Below are 20,077 nucleotides of genomic sequence, written 5' to 3' on the forward strand. Positions count from 1 at the left end.
AGGACTGAACTAGACCAATGGCTTAGAGAACAATGTAAATACATGTAACATTCAACTTTTTACATTATTCTCCTTAGAATCCTCATTACTACCTCAAGGACATTGGTGATTTCTTTGAAATATGCTTACCCTGGATCCTTCAGTGTATGTATGCCCAAACAAAAAAAAAAATTCTCATGTCTGGGGTTTCATTTGCCATTTCTCTCATGTCTTTCAGGAAAAGTCCTAACAAGTAGATTCTATCAGACCTTCAAAAATAGCTAACTCAACTTGGATGGACAATTCAGAGAAATTCAAGTTAAAAGTAAAATTCTTATTTGTGTAATTATTTGTGTAGCAGAATAACTTGACTGAGAAATTACCCCAGGCTGTCTTTTCTCATCAGTGGGCCCAAGAAGAAAGTCTGATTGGTGTTAAGCTCTCCCCTCACAAGGTGGTGAGAGGTTTCCTTTTCCCCAGGGGAGAGCACAGAGACTTTAGATTTAGTCCACCATGTGTTAAATTCTACATCTCAAAACATGTAGAACTAGATCATCTGAAAAGGGAGCAATTGAAGGAGCAGGTGACAAAGAATAGAGGGGTGGTCAGTCCCAGGAGGGTCAGGGACAGATGGCTCATCCCACACAGCCTTTCTTAGATGGCACCATCTCCAGTGGGGAGCCTACATGGCATTATGTCATGGGCATGATGCACTGTGGCTTTGTGGACCTCAATCAAGACCTTATTGACGGGAGGAATAAGTTCAAGAGATCTATTGTACATCATGGTGACTACAGTTAATAACAGTACATTGAATATTTGGAAATTGCTAACAGAGTAAATTTTAAGTATTCTTGGCACAAAAAGTGAAAGTATGTAAGGCAATGCATAAGTTAAATTGCGTGATTTAGGCATTCCACAATGTTTATATATATATCAAAGCATCATGTTGTTCACCACAGACATTTACAATTTTTACCTGTCAATTTAAATAAATATATAAGACAGTATTGGCCAAGCATACGAGAAAGAGATCTAGGCTAGCTTGATCAGACTGTGACTGTCAGGACCTTTTGGTGACTGTTAGGATCTTCTAATGTTAGAAACTGTCAACAGGATTCTCTGTGAACTGGAGAAGGAAGGACTACCAGCTCAAATTATCAAGCTTGAGCTTTTAATATTTTATTCCTACCAGGGCTACAGCTCTTGCTATATCACTCCTAACCAAGAGATATCTTAAATACCACTAATATCACCTACCCAAAAATTATTTCTAAGATCTCTTTTATTACTTAACCAACTTCAAGTTGTTGGTTCAGATTAACTTGTTTGTACTTACATCACACTCCTCGAACTGAAGTATTTCCAAGTGAATTACCATAAATCAATATAGCATGTGGCTCCAAGAGAGTGGGTGCCTGGAGCAGCAGAGTCTCCCACCTCCCAGTGGACACTGGAGGCTTGGACTGAGATCATTGCACAGCCGGTTGATGGCCTGAAGACCAGAGGCCTTTTCTCAAGTTTTCTGTATTTCTTAATTCCTTGGAGTTCATAAATTCCTGGATTTTGCAAACCCCAGGGAAGGGAGACAGACTATCCAAAAACATATTTGTATCCCTTAGACTAAATAATTATCTGTCCAAGCTAAACTTAATTTGATTTTTTATAAAAATGATGTGACATTTCTTGTGCCAATATGTTATGACACAAATCTGCACGTTATATTTGTTTAGTATCTGTCTCCCTCACTAGATTGTAAGCTTTTTAAAGACTAGGACCATATTTGTTTTGTTCACCCCTGCATTCCACACCATATTGTAAATGGTCAATAAATATTTACTTGTGGAAAGAAGGGAATGAGGGAGAAAGTAGGCAAGTGGAAATCAGAGGAAGGAGAGAGAATGAAAGGAAGAAAGGGAGAGGATTAAAACAGCAGTCCCCAAACCAAGCCTTCCCTTCTAATGTGTCACTATCGACTCTGAGGATTGAAACCCCAGGGTTCTACATAGGCTTTCTCCAAGATATCAGTCTCAGTGTTATCTCCAAGGTGAGATAAGACTCTACTTGAGTAGAGTAGCTACACAAGAGTCCTGTAAAACACTCAAGCTAAAATAAAATCTGTTTAAAAGTACTCAGGGCAAATTGTGTACTAAACCATAAATCAAAAGCTGACAGCTGCAGGTGCCAGTTTCATGAAAGAATCTGCTCTTCAGCAAATGTCCAGGCTAGAAGAGGGCTCCAAGATCTCATGGGGGTGATGCAGTTCCTCATAAATGAAAAAACTGAGGTGCAGGCAAGTTAGTAAGTTTCAACTGGTACAGCCAGGATGACAACTGACAATTTTTGTTAAGTATAGTCATCCTACTCTACTATCGAGCATTGAATTTATTCCTTTTATTTTACTATATGTTTATACCCTACAACCCAGTTCTCTTCATCCTTCCCTCTCCCTAGCACCCACTCTTCCTAGTCTGATATCTATCTTTCCACTCTCTACCTGCATGTGATCACATTTTTTAGCTCCCACATGTAACCAGGAACATGTGAGATTTACCTTTTTGTGACTGGCTTATTTCACTTAACATAATAACCTCAAGTTCCATCCATGTTGCTGCAAATTACAGGATTTCATTCTTTTTTGTGGCTGGAAAGTATTCTATTGTGTATTTATACCACTTTTTTTTTTTTTTTTTTTTTTTTACTTTAAGTTCTGGGATACAAGTGCATAACGTGCAGGTTTGTTACATAGGTATACGTGTGCCATGGTGGTTTGCTGCACCTATCAACCCATCATCTAGGTTTTAAGCCCAGCATGCATTAGCTATTTGGCCTAATGCTCTTCCTTCCCCCATCCAACCCCGCAACTGGCTCCAGTGTGCTGTTCTCCTTCCTGTGTCCATGTTTTCTCATTGTTCAGCTCCCACATATGAGTGAGAACATGTGGTGTTTGGTTTTCTGTTCCCGTGTTGGTTTGCTGAGGATGACGGCTTCCAGCTTCATTCATGTCCCTGTGAAGGACATGATCTCATTCCTTTTTATGGCTGCATAGTATTCCATGGTATATATTTACCACATTTTCTTTATCCAGTCCATCATCGATGGGCATATGGGTTGGTTCCATGTTTTTGCTATTGTAAATAGTGCTGCATTAAACATATGTGTGCATGTGTCTTTATAGTAGAATGATTTATATTTCTTTGGGTATGTACCTAGTAATGGGATTGCTGGGTCAAATGTTATTTCTGGTTCTAGATCCTTGAGGAATCCCCACACTGTCTTCCACAAAGATTGAACCAATTTACATTCCAATCAACAGTGTAAAAGTGTTCCCATTTTCCCACAGCCTCTCCAGCATCTATTATTTCTTGACTTTTTATTAATCACCATTCTGACTGGTATGAGATGGTATTTCATTGTGGTTTTGATTTGCATTTCTCTAATGATCAGTGATGTTTAGCTTTTTTTCATATATCTGTTGGCTGCATAAATGTCTTCTTTTGTATCCTTTGCCCACTTTTTGACAGTGTAGTTTTTTTTTCTTGTAAACATGTTTAAGTTACTTGTAGATTCTGGATAGTAGACCTTTGTCAGATGGGTAGATTGCAAAAATTTTCTCCCATTCTGTAGGTTGCCTGTTCACTCTGATAATAGTTTCTTTTGCTGTGCAGAAGCTCTTGAGTTTAATTAGATCTCATTTGTCAATTTTGGCTTTTGTTGCAATTGCTTTTGGTGTTTTCGTTATGAAGTCTTTGCCCATGCCTATGTCCTGAATGGTATTACCAGGTTTTCTTCTAGGGTTTTTGTGGTTTTGTGTTTTACATCTAAGTCTTTAATCCATCTTGAGTTATTTTTTGTATAAGATGTGAGAAAGGGGTCCAGTTTCAGTTTTCTGCATATGGCTAGCCAGTTTGCCAAGCACCATTTATTAATAGGGAATCCTTTCCTCATTGATTGTTTTTCTCAGGTTTGTCGAAGATCAGATGGTTGTAAATCTGTGGTGTTATTTCTGAGGTCTCTGTTCTGTTCCATTGGTCTTATGTGTATTTTGGTACCAGTACCATGCTTTTTTGGTTACTGTAGGCTTGTAGTATAGTTTGAAGTCAGGTTGCATAATCCTTCCAGCTTTGTTCTTTTTGTTTAGGTTTGTCTTGGCTACTTGGGCTCTTTTTTGGTTCCATATGAAATTTAAAGTAGTTTTTTTAATTCTGTGAAGAATATCAATGGTAGTTTGATGGGAATAGCATTGAATCTATAAATTACTTTGGACAGTATGGGCATTTTCATGATATTGATTCTTCCTATCCATGAAGATGGAATTTTTTTTCCATTTGTTTATGTCTTCTCTTATTTCCTTGAGCAGTGGTTTGTAATTCTCTTTGAAGAGGTCTTTCACATCCCTTGTTGGCTGTATTTCTAGGTATATTATTCTCTTTGTAGCAATTGTGAATGGGAGTTTATTCATGATTTGGCTCTCTGCTTGTCTACTGTTGATGTATAGGAATGCTTGTGATTTTTGCACATTGATTTCATATCCTGAGACTTTGCTGAAGTTGCTTATCAGCTTAAGGAGTTTTTGGACTGAGATGATGGAGTTTTCTAAATATAGAATCATGTCATTTGCAAACAGAGACAATTCGACTTCCTCTCTTCCTATTGGAATACGCTTTATTTCTTTCTCTTGCCTGATTGCCCTTGCCAGAACTTCCAGTACTATGTTGAATAGGAGTGGTGAGAGACAGCATCCTTGTCTTGTGCCAGTTTTCAAAGGGGAGGCTTCCAGCTTTTGCCCATTCAGTATATGCCACATTTTCTTTATCTGTTGATTCATTGATAAACATTTAGGTTGATTACACATCTTTGCTATTGGATTAGTGCTGCAATAAACACTTGAGTGCGGGTAGGTCTTCCTTTGATATATTGATTTCTTTTCCTTTGGGTAGCTATCCAATAGTAGGATTGCTAGATTGAATGGCTATTCTATTTTTAGGTGTTTTTTTTTTAATCTTCATATTGTTTTCTATAGTGGCTGTACTAGCTTACATTCCCACCAACAGTGTAGAAGAGTTCCCTCATCTCTGCGTCCTCACCAACATCTGTTATTTTTTGTCTTTTTTTGTTGTTGTTGTTGTTGAGACGGAGTCTCGCTCTGTCACCCAGGCTGGAGTGCAGTGGTGCAATCTTGGCTCACCGCAAGCTCTGCCTCCCAGGTTCACGCCATTCTCCTGCCTCAGCCTCCCGAGTAGCTGGGACTACAGGCGCCCACCATCATGCCCGGCTAATTTTTTATTTTTTTTTTAGTAGAGACATGGTTTCACCATGTTGGCCAGGATGGTCTTGATCTCCTGATCTCGTGATCCACCCGCCTCGGCCTCTCAAAGTGCTGGGATTACAGGCGTGAGTCACTGTGCCTGGCCTATTTTTTGTCTTTTTAATAAGAGCCATTCTGACTGGTAGAAGGTGATATCTCATTGTGGTTTTGATTTGCATTTCTCTTTTTTATTTTATTTTGAGAGGGACTCTTGCTCTGTCACCCGGGCTGGAGTGCAGTGGCATGATCTTGGCTCACTGTGGACTCCGCCTCCTGGGTTCGAGCAATTCTCCTGCCTCTGCCTCCCAAGTAGCTGGGATTACAGGTACCTGCCACCATGCCTGGCTAATTTTTGTATTTTAGTAGAGACAGGGTTTCACCATGTTGGCCAGGCTGGTCTTGAACTCCTGACCTCAAGTGATCTGCCTTTCTCAGCCTCCCAAAGTGCTGGGATTACAGGTATGAACAACTGCACCTGGCCTGCATTTCTTTAATTAGAGATGTTGAGCATTTTTTCATAGAACTGTTGGCCATTTGAACGTCTCCTTATGAGAAATGTCTATTCATGTCCTTTGCCCACTTCTTAATGGGATTTTTTTCCCTTTGAGTTGTTTGAGTTCCTTGAATATTCTGGATATTAGTACCCAGTCAGATGAATAGTTTGCGATATTTTTTCCCATTCAACAGGTTGCCTCTTCACTCTGTTGATTGTTTCCTTTGCCATTTGTCTATTTTTGTTTGTGTTGACTGTGTTTTTGAGGTCTTAGTTATAAATTCTTGTCTAAACCAATGTCCAGGAGAGTTTTCCCTATGTTTTCTTCTATCATTTTTATAGTTTGAGGTCTTACATTTAAGTCTTTAATCCACTTTGGTGGATTTTTCGATACAGTGAGAGATAGGGATCTGGTTTCAGTCTTCTCTACATGGCCATCCAGTTTTCCCAGCACTATTTGTTGAAGAGGGTATCCTTTCACCAATTTAACCTCTTGTTGGCTTTGTCAAAGTTTAGTTGGCTGTAAATATATGGTTTATTCCTGGGTTCTCTATTCTGTTCCATGAACCTATGTGTCTATTTTTATATCAATACCATGCTGTTTTGGTTAGTATAGCCTTGCAATATATTTTGAAATCAGATAATGTGATGCCTCCAGCTTTGTTCTTTTTCCTCAGGATTGCTTTTGTTATTAGAGTTCCTTTTGGTTTCCATATGGATTTTTGGATTGTTTTTTCTAATTATGTGAAAAATGATGTTGATCTTTTTATAGGGATTGCACTGAACATGTGGATTGCTGTGGGCAATATAGTCATTTTAACAATATCAATTCTTCCAATACATCATCATGGAATGTTTTCTATTTGTTTGTGTCATCTTCTATTTCTTTAATGTTTTGTAGTTTTCCTTGCAGAGATCTTTCATCTCCTTGGTTAAATTTATTCCTAGGTATTTGTTAGTAGCTGCTGTAAATGAGATTGGTGTCTTGATTTTTTTTCCAAACTATATCATTATTGGTATACAGAAATGCTACAATTTTTGTACATTGATTTTGTATCCTGCAACTTTACTGAATTTATTTATCAAATCTAAGAGTTTATTGATGGAGTCTTTGGGTTTTTCTAGATATAAGATCATATCATCAGCAAAGAGGGACAATTGGACTGCCTCTTTTCCAAGTTGGATGCCTTTTATTTATTTCTCTTGCCTGGTTGTTCTGGCTAGGAGTGGTGAAAGTGCACATCCTGGTCTTGTTCCAGTCCTTAGAAAAAAAGGCTTTTAAGTTTTTCCCATTCAATATGTTGTTAGCTGTGGGTCTGTCATACATGCCTTTATTATTTTGAGGTATGTTCCTTCTCTGCCTCGTTTGGTGAGAGTTTTTATGAAGAAAGGATGTTGAATTTTATCAAATGCTTTTTCTGCATCTGTTGAGATAACCATAGGGTTTTTGTCTTTTGTTCTTTTGATGTGATATGCATGATTTTTTATTTGTAGGCATTAAACATCCTTGCATTCTGATATAAATCCTACTTGTTTGTGATTTATTATCCTTTTATTGTGCTATTGGATTTGGTTTACTAGTATTTTTGTTGAGAATTTTTGTGTCTATGTTCATCAGGGAAATAGACTTGTTGTTTTGTTTTGTTTGTTTTTGGTTGTGCCCTTGTCTGGTTTTGATATTAGGGTGATGTTTGCCTTGTAGAATGAGTTAGGGAAAATTCCCGCCTCTTTTATTTTTTGGAATAGTTTCAGGAGGATTAGTATTATTTCTTCTTTGTGTGTTTGGTAGACTTTGGCTGTGAATCCATCTGGTCCTGGGCTTTTCTTTTTTGGGGAACTTTTTATTACTAATTGAATCTCGTACTTACTATCAGTCTGTTCAGGTCATCTATTTCTTCCTGATTCCATCTTGGGAAGTTGCATGTTTCCAGAAATTTATCCACTTATTCTAGATTTTCCAGTTTGTCAGCATGTTGTTCATAATAGTCTCTGATAACTTTTGTATTTCTGTTGTATCAGTTATAATGTCTTCTTTTTCATTTTTAATTTTGTTTATTTGGTTCTTTTTTCTTTTCTTGGTCAATTTAGCTGGAAGTTTATCAGTTTTGTTTATCTTTTTTTTTTTTTTTGAGACAGAATTTCACTCTGTCACTCAGGCTAGAGGACAGTGGCACCATCTCGGCTCACTGCAAGCTCTGCCTCCTGGGTTCACACCATTCTCCTGCCTCAGCCTCCCAAGTAGCTGGCACTACAGGCGCCCGCCACCATGCCCAGCTGATTTTTTGTATTTTTAGTTGAGACGGGGTTCACCGTGTTAGCCAAGTTGGTCTCAATCTCCTGACCTCGTGATCTGCCCACCTTGGTCTCCCAAAGTGCTGGGATTACAGACGTGAGCCACTCTGTCTATCTTTTCAAATAACCAACTTTTCATTTCATTGATCCTTTGTAGTGTTTTGTTAGTCTATTTCATTTAGCTCTGCTCTGATCTTTATTATCTCTTTTCTTCTGCTAATTTGGGGTTTGATTTGTTCTTATTTTCCTACTTCCTTGAGGTACATTGTTAGATTGTTCATTTGTAATCTTTCCACTCTTTTAATGTAGGCATTTGTTGCTATAAACTTCCCCCTTAGCATTGCTTTTGTTATATCCCACAGGTTCTGGTAAATTGTGTTTCCATTTTCATTTGTTTCAAGAAATGCTTTTATTTCCATCTTGATTGCTGCATTGATCCAATGGTCACTAGGAACATGTTGTTTAATTTCCATGTAATTATATAGTTTCCAAAGTTCCTCTTGGTATTGATTTCTATTTTTACTCCATCGTGGTCTAAAAGGATACATGATATGACTTCAATTTTGAAAAAATTTTTTAGATTTATTTTGCAGCTTTACATATAGTCTAGTGTGGAGAATGTTCTATGTGTTGATTAAAAGAATGTATATTCTGCACTTGTTGGATAGAATGTTCTGTAAATGTTAGGTTCATTTGGTCTAAAGTACAGTCCAAATCCAATGTTTTTTAATCTAGATTTTCTATCTAGATGATCTGTCTAATGGTGGTGAAGAAATAGATGACCTGAACAGACTGATAGTAGTATGAGATTCAATAAAAAGTTTCCCAAAAAGAAAAGCCCAGGACCAGATGGATTCACAGCCAAAGTCTACCAAACACACAAAGAAGAAATAATACTAATCCTCCTGAAACTATTCCAAAAAATAAAAGAGGGGGGAATTTTCCCCAACTCATTCTACAAGGCAAACATCACCCTAATATCAAAATAATAATAGTGGTAAAGTCCCCCACTATTATTGTATTACAGTCTGTCTCTCTCTTTAGATCTAGTAATATTTGCTTTATGAATCTGGGTGCTCTAGTGTTGAGCACATATATATTTAGAATTGTGAAATCCTCTTGGTGGATTGATGCCTTTATTATTATGTAATGACTTTCTTTGCCTTTCTTTTTATACTGTTGTTGATTTAAAGTGTGTTTTATCTGATATACATATAGCTGCTCCTGCTTACTTTTGGTTTTTATTGCATGGTGTATATTTTTCCATCCCTTAACTTTCAGTCTTTATGTATTTACTGGTAAGATGAGTTTCTTGTAAGCAGCATGCAGTTGGATCATGGCTTTTAAAATTTATTCAGCCATTCTATGTTTTAAGTGGATAATTCTTGGGCTTCCAAGTGGCTTACTTAGATGCTGATAGTGGCAGCAGTGAACTAGGAGAGTGCGTGGATTCTTGGTCCCCTGGGCAGCTAGTGTGGGATGGGCAATGACAGTAGCATTGGCAGGACAATTCTCTGGGTTCCAAGCAGTGTGTGTTGATACTGGCAGTGGCTGAAATGAGCTGGGTGGGCCAGACCCCAGGCCTATAGGTGGCACTTGCAGGTAGGTGCCAACTAAGATGGCAGTGGTCGAGAGTTTAGGCCCAACCTCAGGCCCCCAGGAGGAGTGCCCTGATGCCCAATGTGGTGGGTTAGGTTGGGCAATTCCAGGACCCCAGGCCATGTGCTCTGCTGCAGGGGTGTAGGAGGGAAGCCAGGTTGGGTGGGCTTATATTCAGGCCCTGCAAGGGTAAAAGCTGGCAGCATCCATGGTAGGCAAGGGTGGGGCATCCCTTGGACTCCTGGCAGAGTGCTTGGCTGAGGGGTGGTAGCAACAGTGCTGAGGCTCTGCCACTGGAGAGGGTGCAGCCATACACAGTGTCCAAGGCTGCACAAGCAAGTAGAAAATGCATAGCCCTCTCATGTCCCAGTCCTGGTGGGGCTTGCCCTCCAGCCCTGGTAGCAGTAGCCTGGACCTAGTAATGTCCCCAACCAGGCTGCAGGACCCCCCATCCAGCTGGTGACCAAATCCCAGTGGCAACTCATGCACCACTTGCCTTCTGGTCTTCGTCTCAGCAGTGCTCACTTCCTAGCATTAGCAGCTGCAGCCCACACCTCACTCATTTCTTGGTCCCAACTGCAGGAATGCTCCCAGCTCACTCCCTAGTCCCAGCAACCATAGCCTGAGTTTCCATAACACCTCAGTCCCAGTGCCACTGTGCTCCAGGACAGTCTACAGTCTGTCAAAGCATGGGTTTGACAATGGGGCCTTGCTATAGCTTCTTATGTCTTTGAAAAGGTATGGGACCCAGCACGAGCTCCCTCCCTGGTGTCATTTCATCCCATGGTCTCCTGGCAACTCCCCCATGTTGGTTTCAGGGATTAGGAGGGTTGAGAGGTAATTTTGTGGCCAGCATTGCATGATTCACAGTGAGGATGTGCGGCACTAGAAGGCTTTCACTCACTCTTTCCTCACATGAAGAAGTTACTCATGGCTCTCAGCAAATCCTGGCCAGGGGTGCTGCCTCTCCACCTTCTCCTTCTCTACTTCTGGTGTTTCCTGTCACTTCTCTGTTGAATTCCAGTGTCTTCTCTTGGATAATATATTTGAAGTGAAACTGTTTATACACTATTTTGGTTCTTCTAAGTGGAAGGCATGAAATGCTTCCAGTCAGTCATCTTGAAGTCCACCCCTCAGGCACAGAGAATATTTAGGCCAATGAAACTATTCGATATGATGCTATAACAGTGGATATGTGTCATTAAATATTTGTCAAAACCTATATAATGTACATAAAAAGTTAATCTTAAACTATGGATTTTGGTTTATAATGAAGTATCAGTTTTGGTTCATTGATTACAACAACTGGACCACACTGGTGTTGGATGTGCATGGTGGGGAGGCTGGAATGTGTGTAGCAAGAGGTTATGTGGGAACTCTATGTACTTTACATTCAGCTTTGCTGTGGACCTAAAACTGCTCTAAAAAATAAAGTCTATTAACTATATTTAAAGGAACATGATGGAAAAAAAGCTTAATGGATGAATTAAACAGCAGATTAGAAATAGAAAGAATTAATGAATCTGAAAAAAGTTATACACAATGCAGCATAAAGAGATAAAAACTACACACACACATGTACTTATACACACACTTCATATATAGCAATGAAGTTAAGAGATACAGAGAAAAGAATGAGAAGGACCAACATACGTCTACTCAGAGTTTCAGTAACAGCAGAGATTACGAAAAGAATAAAGGAGGCCGGGAGCAGTGGCTCATGCCTGTAATCCTAGTACTTTGGGAGGCCAAGGCAGGTGGATCACCTGAGGTAAGGAGTTCAAGACCAAACTGGCCAACATGGAAAAACCTTGTCTCTACTAAAAATACAAAAATTAGCTGGGCATGGTGGCACACACCTGTAATCCCAGCTACTCCAAGGGCTAAGGCAGGAGAATCGCTTGAACCCAGGAGGTGGAGGTTACAGTGAGCTGCAATCATGACACTTTACCCTAGCCTAGGCGAAAGAACAAGACTCCATCTCAAAAAAAAAAAAAAGAAAAAAGAATAAAGGAATGACAACACTTGAAGAGACTGTATAAATAATATTCCAGAATATTACATGCATTTTTAAATCAAGAAGCACAACGAATTCCAAACAGAATAAATAAATATAAAGGTACATCTACACACATCATAGTAAGATAGAAGAACACTTAGAATACAGAGTCTATCTTAAGAGCAGCTGGAAACTATATAAATTATCTACAAAGAAGAGACAAGTAGACTGACAGTTGACTTCAAAACTAACAGTGGAGGCCACTTAAAATAATTTCTTAAATGTGCTCAGTGAAAATAAATAATCATGAATCTCAAATTTTATACTCTAAAAACCTGCCACTCAAAAATGAATAAAAATATTTCAGAAGAACAAAACCTGAGATTCTCAGTAAAGAATTTCTAAAGGGTGTACACCAAGAGAAAGAAAAATTGTTTTAGAAGAAAATCTGCAACATAAGAAGAAACATTTTAAAATAATGACAATCATATACAGTAGTCCCCCAGTATCCACAGTTTTAGTTACCAGTGATCAACTCCAATCTGAAAATAGGTTAGTACAGACGATAAGATATTTTGAGAGAGAGAGAAAGAGAGTTTGACACGTATCCAACATTACAGTATCATATGGCACAGTTTCATTTCCCTAAAACTTCCCTGTGCCTGGGGAGTGGGCTTCAAGATGACTGACCAGAAGCATTTTATGCCCACTCCTTCCACTTAGAAGAACCAAAATAGTGTATAAACAGTCACATTTCAAATACATTATCCAGAGATGACACTGGAATTCAAAGGAGAAGTGACAGGAAACAGCAAAAGTGCAGAAGGCAGAGAGGCAGGATGCCTGGCTGGGATTTGCCACATTCATAGAACTTTTATCACAGTATATTGTTACAATTGTTCTATTTTATTATCAGTTATTGCAGTTATTGTTGTTAATCTCTTACTGTGCCTAATTTATAAATTAGAATTTATTATACATATATGTGTATAGGAGAAAAACATAGTACTGTATGTATGTAGGGTTCAGTATACTGCTATATAAACTAGGATGATCTTTCAGGAAGTCAGTTCAGCTTACACATTCTACCACTCTGCCAAGCCCATTCCAAACACACATCACAGGTATTACTTTTCAACCATGACTCTCTTTTCAGCTTAGAGCAGAGCTTCAGAATCTTTCTCAACACAACACTCAAGATAGTTAAAGCTAATTGCTCAAAATTAAACAAATCTATTTGCCACAGTGGGATAAAAATACAAAAAGAGTCTTAGCCAAAATTTGCCAGGATATAGAGTGTGAGGCAAACATTTTTGTTCCAGTGCTTTTTTGGAGGTGCAATCCTAAGGAAACATGAATGAAGGAAGCAGAAAAATGAGGCAGGGAAGGAGGGAGAGCAAATTCATCATGATGCATTATTAAGTATCACAATGTTGCACAAACAAAACATCTCTAAAGAGGTGCCCATACCGCTGCTTGTCAGAACAGTCCACTGGATGAAGGCAAGATGAATCCTTTTTCTGCTAGTCCCTTCCATCTTTTGTTTCTCACTGTCAAAGTCCCCCCACAGGGCAATAGCCCTCTCTCCTTCCTTCTCTGGGTTGTGTTGCCTGGCCTCTCCAAGCAGCCACTGGGAATGCTATGGCCTCTGTGGGTCCCATCCAGAGACACTCACGGTGTGTCTCGTTGGAGGTGGTGCCAGTGGCAGGGGCAGGGGTGGTCACCAGGGCTACCTAGGGCAGCTCCATCAGAGAAGCAAGGAGAAGCAGGACCAAACAGATTTGGGCTGTTGCATAAACCGGGTTTGGTACAAGTATGATCCCATTTTTACAAAACTTTTAAAAGTCTATGTATAACATAGATATTCACATGTATATATTTGCATGGTTAAGTCTGAAAGGCTATACCCAAAAATGTCTACAGGGGTTACATCTAAGTGATTTTTTTCTTTGTCTTGCTTGTCTATGCCTCTTAGGTTTGCTATAATAAATTTGTATTTCCTGTATAAAATAAAGAAGCAAGGCCGGGCATGGTGACTCATGCCTCTAATCCCAGCACTTTGGGAAGCCGAGGCTGGTGGATCGCCTGAGGTCGGGAGTTTGAGACCAGCCTGATCAACATGGAGAAACCCTGTCTCTACTAAAAGAAAAATACAAAAAATTAGCCGGGTGTGGTGGCACATGCCTGTAATCCCAGATACTCAGGAGGCTGAGGCAGGAGAATCACTTGAACCTGGGAGGTGGAGGTTGTGATGAGCCGAGATCACGCCATTGCACTCTAGCCTGGGCAACAAGAGTGAAACTCCATCTCAAAAAAATAAATAAATAAAAACAAAATAAAATAAAGAAGCAAAGATACATGCTGGTAATTAAAAATCATATTTTAAAGTATAATATTATCTAATAAATCACAATAAAATTTAAAAAGTGATACTCATAAAATTATAAAGTAAAAATGACCTGCAAGAAAATTTAGTAGTATATGACAAAAAGTATATACACCTAAGTAAGTCTCGAATGATAAATAACAAATAGAAAAACGGATAAACAGAATAAATAGGAAATGCATCCAAAATGTATATGTATGAAAAATTATTGCAATTAGAACCACAAAAGATTATTTTTTAGCCATCAAATTGACAAATATTTTTAAACAATACTGTGTTGACAAGGGTTCAGGGGAAAGCTCTTCATGCACCAGACACATCAACTGTACATCCCATCTAAAGGACAGTTTGGAATACTGTCCTTAGAGCTGAATTGTTCCTCCCTCCTCCAGATTCATGTGTTGAAGTCCTAACCGTCAAAGTGACTATATTTGGAGATAGGGACTTTAAGTAGGTAATTAAGGTTACATGAGGTCATAAGGGTGAGTCCCTAATCCGATGGGACTAGTGTCCTTATAATAAGAGAAAGAGAGGCCAGAGACCTATCTCTCTCTGATGTACACACAGGGGAAGGGCCATGGGAGGACATAGTGGTAGCCTGCAAGCCAGGAAGAGAGCCCTTACCAGACATCAAACACTGCTGGAACCTTGCTGCCTCCAGAACAGTGAGAAAATTAATTTCTATTATTGAAACCACAGTCTGTGGTATTTTGTTATGATGGTCCAAGCAGACTAATACACATAGCAAAATATTTTTAAATGTGTATGCCTAAATTTAGTCCAGCAATTTAATTTCTGGGAATTTAGCCTAAGGAAATAACAAAGAATTTTCTGCAAAATTTAGCACTGTTTCCATTAGTGAAATTTGATAGTGAAGCTGCTCATACCAGAGTATAATGTATATAATAAAATTGAAATCATGGGGTAGAAAACATTAGTGAAAAATTTAATGATATATTTTTAAGTGAAAAAAGCAGATCACAAAATAATGTCATATGACCCCATGTATATATGGTGCAGTAGTCAAGCACATGGGCTTTGAGGTGCCCTGGGGGTACAGCCCAATTCATATACGCTAGATGGATGACTCTGGGCAAGTTCCTGATTGCCTAGTGCCTCAGCCTCTCCATCTATAAAAGGGGAATGAGACTGTCTACCACCTATTGCTATGAAGATTCAGGTAATGAGGCCATTATAATTAAGGGCTACTATAGATTGTGGCAGCCAAATGGGTACTCTGGACTCAAAAGAGTCAGAGGACTTCAGACCTGGGTCCAGCCTGCCTCCACTAAGTATATGACCTCAGGCAAGTCACTCCACCTCTCCTGGCTTTAGGTTCTTCATCTTTAGAACGAGGACTCTGACTAGCTGATCTCTGAGGATCCTTGTGGCTCTAACCCCAAAGAATGAGACTGTGTGTCCCATCAATAATGGGAGCCATCATAGCTGTAAGCAACATAAAGAAGAGAACATCATCAGCTGCATATCGCAGCCCTGCTCCCCTGGAAGTAAGCAGGGGTTCCCAGCCTTCCCTATAAGAGCAGAGTTTCACAGTAAACAATTCCGCTATTCCCCATGTGAGAGTGGCAGTAGTTTTCATAATCACTGGTTACAAAAATACATCATGGCAAAAAGCTATTTAGCATTGCTCTTAAATTAGTTTTTATTTTATTTTATTTTTTATTTTTATTTTATTTTATTATTATGATACTTTAAGTTTTAGGGTACATGTGCACAATGTGCAGGTTGTTACATATGTATACATGTGCCATGTTGGTGTGCTGCACCCATTAACTCGTCATTTAGCATTAGTATAGTTTTTATTTTAATTAAGCCCAATAACAGCCTCATTTACTTGAAAAATCATAACACATATATGAGAGATGCTTCATTTATCTCAGCCACAGGCCATGCTTGGTGCCCTTATCTTCTTGCAGGCCCTTCATGACCACGCCAAGACCCACCGTTTGAGAACCACTCAGATAGGGACAATTTGGAAACAACTAACAAAAAGGAAGTCTCCTCAGGGCCTCCCCAGGGAAGTAGGGGAGGAAGATCTTTCCTTCTCTGCCTGTCTCCAGTTTGAAACTGAGCCAAGTTGTGCAGTGTGCTTGTAGTCTCTGGGAATACTTCTGGTTAGAGTGCCAAACAGGGTCTAGACACCTCCGTAGCCCCTGGGTTTCCATGGGAACTGTGTGAGCTGAGCACTGTGCTGGAAGCAAAATGCACTCCCTCAGCAGAGCTGGAAGCATAAGAAGGTGGCAGATTGGATTGTCTCCTCTTTAGATAACCTTCATCATCCAAGAAAGATATTAGCACCATCGCTTGAACTGAAATCTTATTGTTCATTATGATCGCTGAGTGTGCAAGGCAACAAATTGCTACAGAAAACACTGGAACCCATGCTTGAAGCACATGGTTTCCAGTCACTAAATGTCTCTTAGTCTAAGTTCCCTCATCTAAAACATTGAAAGTGAAAAGAATGCTAAATTCAATGTGTTGTTAATAAGATAATTAGAAGCTCCTGATAAACTACAAAGCATGATGGAAAGGTTAATTATTATTATTACTAGTAGTGTCATGGAATCTTTTCAAGTTAAAAAATACTTGTTTCTCTGTCCCTGCAGAAATCTGGCAACCCAGATAGAAAATCTTTTAATAGCATACAAGAATGACCAGTTTAATCCCCAGCAAAACCCATGCATGTTCGTTCATCTGTCAAAAGTGCCCTCTGTGCATAGGAATGATCTATAGAAGCCCAAAGGTTGATTATAAAATCTCAAGTGTCTGCTTGCCTCAAGTCATTTTAGATGAGCTATTCAAAATGCATCCAAGTAATCAGTTTGCTGTGATAGACTGGAATAACAAGGAGGAGGGCTTGATTTCCTCTGCTGGAGAGGAAGCACATCCATTGTTGCCTCCCTATCCGTGGGTTACATATCTAGCTCTTTGTGCTTAATAATATGACTCAAGACTTGAAATTTGTGTTCAAATGTATATGCTAGGAAAGAACATGTTACTTTATAAGAAACTGAAAAACTCACAGGCAGAAATGAAATCAAACAGCTCACTTGGTATCCAGTATTTCCTAGAATTTGAGGGCCTATTTATATTTTTTGGAAGGTATAATTCTTTTACATTGCATATGTGCCAGTAAGTTCTTAAAAGTGGGATCTTACTAAATACAGTATCGAATATTTACTTTGGTCTTATCTGCTCTGTTTTGCTGAGGAAACACTTCCAGTCCAAATTATTAATTAATATCCAATTAAAATCCCAACACATCTTGTTAACTAGAGTTCAGGAGCACTGGGCATATCCTGGTAATCAGAAGACATCAAGATGCAGAGAATTCAGACCTAGACTGACAATGTGTAAGCAGTGTCTCTCCTCTTTTGTCAAGTTGAGGATGTCTGTGTCACTTCTTTGATCCTCCATTTCCTTGTCTGTAAAATGAGTAAAAAATGCTTCCTAACAGGATAAAATGAGAAAATTGGGATAAAGTTGTAAATGTTAAATAAATGTTAATGATTGTTGCTGCTATTATTGGAAAGCTATTAGAGTAAGAACTGTTTGTCCAATTATTCTCAGTGGCCCAAATGCAATGATTGATAGCTGTCATTGTTACCTCCCTTACCACCTCAGTACAGTATGAACCCCCCCAGGAAAAATATGTGTGTATGATGAAATATTTACAGATGAAATGATATGATGCCTGGGATTTGTTTCACAAATAAAAAAGCAAGTTGTAAAATAATACAAGCTACATGCTTCCTTGGAGATAGATATAGATATGGAAATGAAAATGGAAACAGATGCGGATACAGACACAGGCTCAGCAGCAGAGACATAGATGCAGAGATTGATGTAGATATAATGCCTAATACTACTAAAGTGATTATATCTGAGAGTAATAAAAGAGAGCTTCCTTTCCCCTTGTTGGTGGCATATCTCTATTTTTCAACTTTTTAAAATAATTAACATCTATTTCTTCAATTTTTAAGTATAGTTTGTCTTTCATTTTTGTTTTGTTTTTCAAAAAGATACTAGAAAAAAGTTTAAGTTACAATATTCATAGTAAGAACATGAAGCATTAACTCTATACTGTCTTAAAACTAACAAGACCTCTTGGCAATTTTACCTTTGCCTAGTCCCTCCACTTAGCTCATTGTCTCCACCCAACCACCATCTCTTCTAATGACTGGGGTTTTACCACCTTCAGATGATTGCCTAAATTCATGTCCTCAGAAATCTCCCAGCTAGCTGCCAAGTGATGCTCGTTGTGTTCCTTTATAGTGCCTAACACAATTCTATAAGTATATTTTCTTTTGTTGGCTTCCTTGTTTATTGGCTGCCTCATCCATGAGACTCTATATGTCAAGACGCAGAGACTATGACTGTTTTGTTTACCATTGTATAGCCAGAGCCTAGCATAGAGCCTGGCACATATATATTAAATGAATGAATGAATGAATGAATGAACAAACGAACAAGTATCCATGCAGGAAAGCAAACGTCTCCACCCAGATAAGTGCATCAGGCTGTAAAGCTGAGGGCATGGTTGAGTCAGTAGGCATCAGAGGACTGGCATAACAATAAATATCTGCCCGCTATATTGGAAATGAAAGGTGAAGCATTATTGAATGATCTCTGCTTAAATTCAAAGAAACTCCTCCAGGCAATGCTTACTTAAGAATCCAGATCTTTAAAATCAAACCCCCTCCTGCAGATGGGGAAACTAAAATCAGAGAAATCACACAGTTGGTAGGTGGCAGAGCTGGAAGCCCAGGTCCTTGTCTGTCAGCCTAGCACTGTCTCAACTGGCCCTCACTGACCCCTTTGTGACAGCAATATATCTCAGGCACTCACAGACTGATTGCCCCAGAGGTTCTTCTTGGCTTTTGTTGGCACTGGAGACTGAAAGTAAATGAATAGACTTGCTTTTCCTATGGCCTTTTTATAGGTTGTTTATCACATAAAATACAGATTTATACCTAGTTTGACACCAACATTCCTTTTATTGCAGAACTATCTCAAATCCCAAACCAATATGAAACTCACTTTCTTCCTCTGACTTCTCTTCCACAAAAACTTGCCTAGTGTCCCTCAGAGACAGGTTTGCAGTTCATTGTCAACTTTGTTGGTGTTTAATAGTTATATTTAATTACATGTGATACACGTATTAAATGCATGTAATAGTAATTACATGTGTTGAATGCTTACTGTATGCCAGGCACTATTCTACATGTGTCACATGTTGTGACCAATGTTCAAAACAACCCTATGGAAAAGTGATATTATGCCCATTTAAAACACGTGAACTGGGACACAGTGAGGTTTCAATAACTCACCTAATTAGCAAGCGGAGGAGCTGAGATTGGACCCAGGAAGTCCAGAAACCACATTGATAACTAAAAGTGGTTGTGTTATCATTTTGTTGTTGTTAAATAAGATAGGTGTTTATTTCCGTGTTGAACACTAGCACAGACGTACCTGGTCCAGGGCTGTGGGGGAGACTCCACCTTCCTCAGCATGTGCCTCTTATCTCTAATCCAAGGCTGTGGCTCTGCTAACGGCCACTTCCCAGTCAGTGGGAAGGTAGAAAGAGGAGCACTGGAGCAAACCGCTTCCCTTTCTCTTTCTTTAGCAACTTTTCATCTTGAAAAATTTCAACTTTATAGAAAAAAAGGAAAGACAAAAAAATGGAACCAAGAGCTTTTCACCTAGATTGATTAATTGTGGACATTTTGCTACATTTACACTATCTCTCCCAGCCCATTAGAAACATTATAAATGAAAATAGTTCACTTGATGAGGTTAAATATTGAGGATAACTTTTTTATTCCCTTTATTGTCAGAATGTTTGTCCCACAAACACACAGCAAACAAGAAAAAACATTTTTAAAAAGATAAACACATGAAAGCCACAACACAAATGTGGCCAGCCTAGTTTCTCCATACAACATAGAGTAAACAGAGAGGCAACTGTGATAGAAACAGAATGAACTTTGGAGGCTGGAT

At 38.9% G+C, this 20,077-nt stretch overlaps 1 long non-coding RNA gene across 2 annotated transcripts in view; it reads right to left on the reverse strand.

Annotated features, from left to right (window-relative positions):
- LOC116462544 (uncharacterized) overlaps positions 1-19,728 on the reverse strand; it is a 112,426-nt gene extending 92,698 nt beyond the window's left edge. For both annotated transcript variants that reach the window (XR_009211818.1, XR_009211817.1), the window contains exon 1: positions 19,550-19,728. This is a non-coding gene — a long non-coding RNA (uncharacterized LOC116462544). The remainder of the gene's footprint in view (positions 1-19,549) is intronic.
- Between the last annotated feature and the right edge of the window lie 349 nt (positions 19,729-20,077).

This window comes from Hylobates moloch, unplaced genomic scaffold, assembly GCF_009828535.3.
Source record: "Hylobates moloch isolate HMO894 unplaced genomic scaffold, HMol_V3 SCAFFOLD_23, whole genome shotgun sequence".
NCBI classification, from domain to species: Eukaryota; Metazoa; Chordata; class Mammalia; order Primates; family Hylobatidae; genus Hylobates; species Hylobates moloch.